Source organism: Corvus brachyrhynchos, unplaced genomic scaffold (assembly GCF_000691975.1).
Source record: "Corvus brachyrhynchos isolate BGI_N302 unplaced genomic scaffold, ASM69197v1 scaffold616, whole genome shotgun sequence".
In the NCBI taxonomy this organism is placed as follows: Eukaryota; Metazoa; Chordata; class Aves; order Passeriformes; family Corvidae; genus Corvus; species Corvus brachyrhynchos.
The window spans coordinates 818,091-827,963 of record NW_008238831.1 but is presented as its reverse complement, the minus strand read 5'-3'; positions in this window follow the sequence as shown (position 1 = coordinate 827,963).

Below are 9,873 nucleotides of genomic sequence, written 5' to 3'. Positions count from 1 at the left end.
CAAGCCCAAGAATATGATTCTGAGTGAAATGAAGATTGTCAGCTCTCACTACTGTCTAACTGCAAGGAGCAGGACCAAGCGCCAAATGCATCTTAACCCCCCACAGCCTTCAGCCTCTGAGCAGGCGGCTGATGGCCACCACTCCCTGCTTTAAACCTGATTCTAAAGGGTATTTTCTCTGTCATTTATCAATATCTTTTTTTTTTCCATCCCAGGATACCAACCAGGCACTTCTCTGAGCAGTTACTGTGCAGAGCACGAGCTCCAGCTAAAGGACGAAGTTTGTGGATGAAGCTGAATAAATACTGGCACCTCCGTTCTATCCTTTGTGTCTCACAAATGGAGGGATTTTTAAAGAACTCCCCTGTTTTCAGAGTACAAAAATTCTATCCCTGAAACTCTGCACTGCTGAGCATCTCCATTGTTTACTCATACAATATTTACTGTAACTGAGTCACATCAAAAAGGATTCCTGATTCTAGAATAATTATGAAATACACAGCAGAAGCAGCAAAGGCTGACAAAGTACCATGTAATGGTAGGAAAAATGCAATGACTGAATATGATTATATTCTAGCTATTTTCTATCTACGTTTCTTGAGAAAGCTGCTATTAAAGACATATTTTCTTTCAGTTGTTTTAGCATCTTCCTCCTTCTGGAACCTCACTCAAGATGTCTGTTTGATTTTCCTCATTTTGGTAATGCTACAAAAACTTGGCCAAAGCACCTTTTAATGTCAGCCAGGTCTGTGTTTGGCAGCTCTGTGAAGCTGCAGCATTTAGAGGATGTCTGGTATCCCATGGCAACTGCTCGGAGTTATTAACTGCTCTGCAAAGTTGGTGATTCCGTGTCTAATTAAGAAGAAAGAAACTGTGAGTCAGGAGGTGAAGATGGTTCATTTTATGACCTCTGTCCTTCAAGTGTTCCATAAAATTATCCTGCCACTTCTGGAGGCTATAAACTCACTTTGCTTGGATGTGCCTCCAGTTCCACCTGACCCCAGCACTGCCCTCGACGGAGACTCCGCTCCGGCACCTCCCACCCAGCCAACCCAAACCCACTCACACTGCCCAAAGCTCAGAGCTCAGAAAATGACAATCAATTTCTGGATTTTATGAAGAAAATCAGAGCGAATGATTGCCAAGGTGAAAGCAGACAGTGATCCTCTCTGGAATTACACAGCTGGGTGGGGAGGTTGCCACACCTGAAGGTTGGGGCCATCCAGAGGAACCTGGGAAAGCTCAGAATCGGAATTTCATGAGGTTAAACAAGTGCAAGGTTCTGCATGTGGATCAGGGCAACCCTCCAAGGAATAGATTTCTCCAGGGCACAGGAGGTGATAGCAGGAAAGGCTTATCAAAGAAATGAGATCAAGGGAATCAATGTCGCTGGATGTTTCAGTGCAATGCTGGTATGGGAAAGAGCTCACTGGGAGCTCTGGGCACTGGCTGTACCCTCTCCTAACATCAAAAACCCTATTGCTCTAAGTATAATACAGGAGTCCAGCAAATTGAGTCTTAAATTCAAGGAAAAACAACTATTGATTAGTGACCTGGGATCCTTTTATCAATCATATATTTCTAGCATAAGATGGGAAAAGATTGAGAAAAGAAAAAACTCATTGTAAAATAAAGGATAGAATTGTATAATCACAGAATGGTTTGGGTTGGAAGGGACCTTAAAAATCATCTTGTTCTACTCCTTGCCATGGGCAGGGACCCCTTCCACTGTCCTCCAACCTGTCTTGGGCACTGCCAGGGATCCAGGGACAGCCCCAGCTGCTCTGGGCACCCTGTGCCAGGGCCTGCCCACCCTCCCAGGGAGGAACTTCTTCCAATATCCCATCCGTCCCTGCCCTCTGGCAGTGGGGGAAGCCATTCCCTGTGTCCTGTCCCTCCATTCCCTTTTCCACAGTCTCTCTCCATGTTTCCTGCAGCTCCTTCAGGCCCTGCAAGGCCCCAGTGAGGTCACCCCAAAGCTTCTCCTCTCCAGGCTCAACAATGCCAGCTCTCGCAGCCTTTCCTCCCAGCAGAGCTGCTCCATCCCTCGGATCATCCTGGAGCCTCCTCTGGCCTGGCTGCAGCAGCTCCAGGCCCTTCCTGTGCTGGGCCCCAGGGCTGGGGCAGCTCTGCAGCTGGGCTCTCACCTGAGGGGGCACAGGGGCAGAATCCCCCCTCCCCTGCTGCCCACGCTGGGGCTCAGCCCAGGGCAGGGGGGTTCTGGGCTGGGGCAGGTCCAGCTCTCACCCCCAGCACCCCCAGGGCCTTCTCCCAGGGCTGCTCCAGCTGCTCATCCCCAGCCTGGACTGACCCCGGGGCTTGTCCCGACCCAGGGGCAGCACCAGCACTTGGCCTCGTTAAACCTCATGAGATTCCCTTGGGCCACTCCTGGAGCTTGTCCAGCTCCCTCTGGGTTTGGATCTGTGCTCATTCTATAGGTGTTGTATCTGTGTATTCTCTGCAGGTGCTCCATCCCAGTGCCTTATGGGATGTACCAACCATGTCTGTGACCATCTCCTACAGGACACATTTTATACAGAGGCCTTTTCATAACTCAAATGCACGTCCTATAGATGCAGAACCACACACACGGTGTGGCCCCATCACTGTACACTCACAGCACACAATGTATAACCACACAGGGACCCCTGAACAGCTATGGAAATATTTGATGCAATAATTACTATTAATTACTGGCAATTTGTACATACACTGAATAACTGAATTTATTCCCTTTACAATTCCTTGGAAGAGTTGCACCCTGTAGTGCACAGCATTAAATGGAACTGGATCCCTAGGGAGCTGTTGGGGTTCTCTCCCTAGAACACAAAGTGTCCCCAGAGCAGTCCCCCTGCCTCACTTCACATCTTTATTCACCAGAATATTCTTGAGTTTAATGGCCTGAACTGCTCCCTCTCCACTTAGCCCCTCAGGTCCTCCATTTGTGTAGCAGCTTTGTCCCTGCAAACCCCCCCAGCCCCAGACTCCCCTGCTCCCTGCACACTTTGGAGCTCTATTTTCACTCACAATTAACTTTAACAACTTATCACTCATCCACATTGGGCTTAAAGTTTTATGTTTAGTTTTATGTAAAGTTATATTCACTCCCCCCCGAGCCAACTCCAGCACCTCTTTAAAGTTTAGCCAATTTTCCTTCATAGGCCATTTTCTAATAAACAGTGCCAGTCTACTGCACTTAATCTGTTCCGCAGTTTATCTGATTGGAGGCTTTTGAAGCTTAATTCACCTGTTTTTACACCAAACCTCCTACCACGGCTGAAACAGCAACCCCTTCCTACCTTGAGTGGCTCACACAATGTTTTTCCAATGTAGAAAATCTGAGCATTCTCTTCAATGTTTTTACCCATTGTTTGCAATATCACAGTCCTGATGCACTAAATAAAAGGAATTTATTTATAACATACTAAGAAGTTTTATGTAAATGCAGTGCAAACCACGTAAAGATGACAACCTCATCGAGTCACCATTCCAGATTCCTGCAATCTACCAGCTCTAGGCAAGTAATTTTCCATTAAAAAAATCATTGCCCCAGAATTCTCTGATTAAACAATGAATTACCCACACAGGAGTGCAGCACCCAACAGTTAATTCTTATTTTTCATTTCCATCCCTCTATTTTCTACAAGGTCTGGGCAAAGTTTGCTGAGCACCAGTCCTGCCCCAGACCACAGGACCCCTGGGACACCCTTTGCTCCCTCCTGTGCTGTGGGGAGAAGTCAGAGAATCCCAGAGTCACTGAGGCTGGAAAAGACCTCCAGGAGCATCGAGTCCAAGCAGTCCAACCCAAAATCAGGCCCAAGAGTGCAGTCAGGAGGGGGTTCACTCATGTTGTTTGTTCACCTGAAGCCAGAATGCAGGAGGGTCTGAGGGACTGTTCGAGCCATAATGGTGTTTATTTTCAGGAAAGGTTACTGCTGGCGCTTCTGGGGGCATTTTTTGTAAAAGTTAAGTGTATTTTCCAGAACAAATGGAAAAATGCTACTTTACCCAGCAGAGAAACTCCTCATGCAGGTACAAATGCTGCATTATTTGAGCAGTGACACTCCGTATGCACCTGCTGACAGAGCTAATTTGACTGTGCTCCCTGTACCTGGAGGTCCATCAGCCTCAGGAGGCTGCAGAAGGAGCACAGATGTGCTCCCAGGTGAGCTCCTTGGCTCTCCATCCTGCATCTGCATTGTCACCTGCACCAGCCACGAGCAGCATTCACAACTTCCTTGCCTGGAGATCCCACGGCCCCAGCCAGCCCTGGCATTGCTGAAGACTCAGAGGCTACTCCTGACCTCACACCTCGTTGTACTGACCCTCAGGAACGGGGTGAGAGCAGCAGGCTGAGAGGGAATTTATGACATTTTGTTGAGAAACCGTAATTCCAGTGTTGCAGAGAGCAATTCAGTGATGCAATACAGGCTGGATGGGTCATCCCAGACCTATCCCATCACAATATCAGCAGGCACAGACCCAGAATACCCACTTTTCCCCAGCTTTTTTCCCCCAAGCCAGTCAGCATCACCTGTGGTGAGCGCATGAACCCACAGCAGGGCTGAACTGAGGGTTCCTCCCCCTGAACATCCCTTCCCTGGGTGCAACCCAGAGTTTGAATGTGGCCCAGGTGCGACCCTGCAGATGGCACGGGCCAAGCCGGCACCCCAAGGTGGCACAGGACCTCTGGAGAGGGAATGCCAACAGCCAAGCAAATTCCTGTGCCATGGCAAGCACTGCCTGGCACAAGGAGCAAAGCTGCCACACAGAAAAGCAAAAGCCCAGTAAGATTTTGGGAAGGAGGAGCAGCTCTGGCCCCAGTTGTGTCCCTGGTCCCCCTGGCCGGGTCCTCCCTTTGTTCCCAGGCTGTGGGACCTGACCACGGGCTCTGGTACCTCCTGCAGGGCGTAGTTACCCGGCAGTTATTGAAATCAATTAGCAAGCTTCGTTTCCATTTCAACATCTAGCGATGTCAGGAGCTTTCCAAGAGTCTGGTTCTTCTCAGGGCCTTTTTCCCCCAGCATGTTTTTAATTACAGCCAATGCTAATTTTAACGAGTTGTTTGCCTTCAGTTCTGCGTGACTGTAATGTTCTCCAGCTGATTTTCAAAAATCAGAAGGTTTTAACTTTTCAAGCTGCCTTTTCAACAAAAACAGCCGCCTGCTAAATGGCCTGGCAGCCGGCCCCACTCTGCAAACTGCAGCACGCTGCATTCCAGGCAGGAGAATTCCTGAGCCCTCTGCACTCCGGGATGGATCCCTGAGCCCTCTGCATCCCGGGATGCATCCAGGCACCGCTGCAGGAACGCTCCAGGGCATTAACCCCTCCTCTGCTGGGCTGCACCGACACAAACACCCCTGAGATTCACAGCGCTGCATTTTTCACCTGCTTTTTCTGACTCAGATTCATTAGGGGTTGCAATATTTCCAAGCTATAGGAAGCATTAATAAAGCCAAAAAGGAAAACTTATGATCATCCATGGCAGAGAGTTGGAATTAAATGATCGTTAAGGTCGCTTCCAACTCAAACCACCCTGTGATTCTATGATCTAACTGTCTGCACAGCACAGCCTTCAGGATTTCATGCATGATTCACATTTCAGGCCAAATCTTCTTGGTTCAGATAAGATGTGTTTTCAGAAAAAGGTTAAGTCTTCATTATAATCACCCAAGTTATGAAGAAATGGCTTGGCAATTTTTCATCAAGGTATCAGTATCCCTAATAAAACACAGATAAATTAAATGGGAAATCCTCGTCTCTTCCAAGAGCAGAGGGTAGAGTTTACCTTGGGAATCAAACTGTGCAACCTTGACTCTCAGTGATCACCTGGCCAGATTTTCCCACTTCTAAAATGAGTACAGCATGTGCAATCTCCTGCAATCTCCTGCAGTCTCCATCCTGGGGCAGCTCCCCACTGATGCAAATTGTCACTGCTTGCTTTGATTTTTGGGCCCCTCTCAGCTGGGGCTCCTCTCGAGGCTGAGCAGCCCCGGCTCCCTCAGCCTGTCCTGAGCACGGAGATGCTCCAGGCCCTTCCTCAGCTGCGCAGCCTCCGCCGGCCCCGCTCCAGGAGCTCCAGGTCCTTCTCTGCCCAAACATCCTCATTCCATCCAACACTGACACTCCAAGAAGGTCTGTTTGTCGTAAGGATCACTAGAGAAGAACACCAACATTTTCAAACCCTTCACAGCTATTTGTGAGTGGACCCAAATGACAGAGCCTTTCTGAAACCCTTCCTGGGCTGAGGAGCACAAGAGACATTGATCCCCAGAGGTGACAATTCCCAAAATTATTTTGAAAGAAAATTTCCCAGACTTTTCCATTGAGCAAGTAAACAGCTCAGGTTTATAAAAGAGAAATACTGAATTAGAAACCTAACTATTCATAGAATCATAGAATTAATCAGAGGGTGGCTTGGGTTGGAAAGGACCTGAAAGATCCTCTAGTTCCACCCCTGCCATGCCAGGGACACGTTCCACCATCCCAGGCTGCTCCTCCAAGCCCCAATGTCCAACCTGGCCTTGGACACTGCCAGGGATCCAGGGGCAACCACAGCTGCTCTGGGCACCCTGTGCCAGGGCCTGCCCACCCCACCGGGGAGAATTGTTTTTTCTTATCCGTGATCTAAACCCACTCTCAGTCTGAAGCCGCTGCCCTTGTCCTGTCACTGCAAGCTCTTGTAAATAGTGTCTCCATCTTTACAAAGGAGAGAAAGGAGCTCAAAAGCGAATCCCATTGGATTTAACCAGAGCTGAAACAGATCCTCTATCTGCAGCCAATTCTTGTCCCTCCCTATAAACACAGAGCAGCCACCAAACTCATCCTCCCCGTGCCATCATGGCTCAGACATTGCGAGGGGAAGCTCCAGCATTACAAATTAATGAATGATTTATTGGCTTGTCATTATTCACGGCTATAAAACATTATCATGCTCTAAATAAGTGAAAACATTTTTGCAGCTGCTGCAGACGTTTCATTCCTAGCTGTAAGCTTGGCCCAGAGCACGGGGCCCTGTGCCTCCCTCACAGTGAAGTAATTAGCACGTTAAAAAAATACACCTAATGCAGTGCTCTGCAGCCAAGGCTTTTACACGGGCAGTGCTGATAACTCCCCACAAACACAAACGTTTCCCAGGCTGCTCCCTTGCAGACAGGTAACCCTATCCCTCATCCCAAAGGTGTGGAAGAGCAAGGATGAAGTGTTACAGAATGGGAGTGATGTTGCACGTTACAGATGTGTAAAACAGCTGGGCAAATGATGTCATTAGAAATACTTTGCCACCTCTGCTACTTGCTCTGGTTATTAAAGGCAGACATTAAGTTTCTTTACCCAATCACTCTGTGTGAACCTGTTGTGTCAAGTGCTCGAGTCCGTTCTGCTCCCAATTACCAGAGCAGCTGCTCCCCATAAACTCCTCCCCCAGCTTTGAACTCGCCGTGCTGCAGCACAGATGGGCTTTGCTCCCGAAATGCACATTTTTATCTGGAGTCTTCTGAAGAACCCATAGGTGCTCCACTCCAAACCCAAGGCCCATGGAGCATGCACGGACCACAACAGAATATTAAATGGAAATAAAACATAAACATTTCATTTCCATCTCTGAGTCACAAACACAGAGAAAACTTGCAGGTCAAGTCTGCAGGCTGCTCCATTTCTCGTGCTAAAATCAACCAAACCTCTACGGAGCTTCCTGGAACTCCAAAGCCAGTTCCTAAAAACCAACAACAATATCCCAGTGGCTTTCAAAATACACCTTCTATTAATAAAGAGGAGACCAAGTACACCCTTAGGAGCCTTAAGTACTGGCCTTGTCTTAGGTTCTAAGAGTGTCACCTCTCCAAGGCAGGAAGTCTAAACTCTCCTGGGAGCCCACCAAGATCAGCTGCCCCGTCTACTCTCCTGCTTGCCTTTAAATGGCCTGTGGAAAGGATGAGAGACAGAAACATTTCTAGAAAAATGCCAAGAATGGCTTTTTGGTTGTTCTCCTCTATTTTCAGGCAGAAGCTTTTTTAACTTGCAGTTTGTGGTCAGCTGGACAGCAGGACAGCAGCTCCTCTGGTCACAGGAAATAAGTCAGTGCTCTTGGAAGGCTGGAGCTGCTGATGAGCATCCAAACCCAGGAACATCCTCGCTGACAGCCCAGCTCAGAGGGCTGAACTCCTGCGTGAGCAGGGAGTGAGAGTCTCCTGCCCTGGTTTGGATAACCTCTGAAACATTCAGATGCTGCTCCAAATCCCCTTGGCTTGGAAACCAGGCTGCAAACTCTCCCGAGCAGTCTGATATTTTTTCCCTTCTTGGCAAGTTTTCCAAAGCTTCCCGGTTTTGGCTGGGATGGCAATCCCACAAGAATGGTCTTCCTCGTGTATTCCAGAAGTTTCGCTTCCAGTCCCACCTCAGGCTGGGGTGTGGCGGAGCAGGCGGAAAAGAAAAAATATGAGGCACTGCTTGATCCCACAGGAGTCTGGATGTTGTCCCTGCTGTCCCTGGCTGGACGCTCGGTCCCTATAGAGAGCAGCCTCTCACAACAATCCTTGCTGGAACCATCCATTCAAGCGTTAATACACAGCCATACATTTATAATATTTCCATCATTAAGGCGTCTGAGATCCTTACAGCCAAACTGGGTTGTCTTAAAATGACCCTCCTGTTTGATTGGGGGTTTTAGACTTAAAGGTTCTGATTTTCCCTCTCTTCTCCCTTCAGTGAAAGTCCCACTACAGCCTAAGGATACCTCCTGCAGTGGTATTTACAGGGGTGCACTGCACCTGTGGTTAGAACCTGCAGAATGTCCCTCAGTCATTAAAAACCTCAGTCATTAAAAGCCCAGGGCCAGCACGAAGAGCTGGGAAGTGCAGCTGAGCTCCTGTTGGTGCTGTGAGAACAGCTCTGCCAGGGCTGGATGGTGTCAGGAACTGCGGCCTCAGTAAAGCCCTGAGTGCTGCAGTCACTGGGTGAATGGCAATAATCCCTCTGCAGCTACCAGATGTGTCACATTTACCTGGAGAAGGTACATGTTATACTTTTCCATTGTTTTATTTATGTCACAGGAATTACGGTGTCAGTTATTGCAGTGCACACCCTCCTCGAGGGCTTCTCTACAGGGTATAGACTAAAGCTCAGCTATTTCAATAATCACTGATATTAACAGAGCCCATGGGACCAGGGCACCAAGGAGACCCGGGGCAGCACTTCTGCATTCCCAGGGCATGGAGAGGGGGGATTCTGCCCCTCTCAGGTGAGACCTGCTGGAGCTGCTCGCTGAGTGAAGCACTCACTTCACTGCAAGGAGGGTGTACAAAAATTCCCCAAATATTTCTCCACTCAAATATGCCTGTGTTCCCCATAGCAGTTTTTTGCTTTTTCAAAATTTTGATTCAAAAGCTTCTCACCATGGCACACAAATATGTCAGAAGACTTCTGTTCATACAATAAAGTACAGGGTTTGTCCTTTTTTTATGTGTTTTATTTTTATTATTTCAGGCAGTGGAGATCATTATCAGCTCCTCACCAATGCTGGCAATCTGTAATACGTTCTCATCCTATTTGCATTTATTTTTGAGTGCCAGAAAAGGCATTCTTCCCACCAACTAAAAAACACACCATGTGTTTCCCTCTCTCAGTATCGTATGAGAACTTGTTAAAAAAACCTGCCAGTATTAGGGACTCTGATTGCAGAAGTGATAAGAAGTTCTTCAAATTCCTTCTCCATATTTCTCAAATGTGGGAAATTTGGCAAGCCCCAGAAACTGTTCTCAAAAATTCACAGATTTCCTCACTGACCCCAACAGTTGTTTTATATCTTTGTGAATTGGCCTTTAAGTTTCTGCAAAGGAACATAATTCATGGAGTGATAAGAAAAATTATATAAAT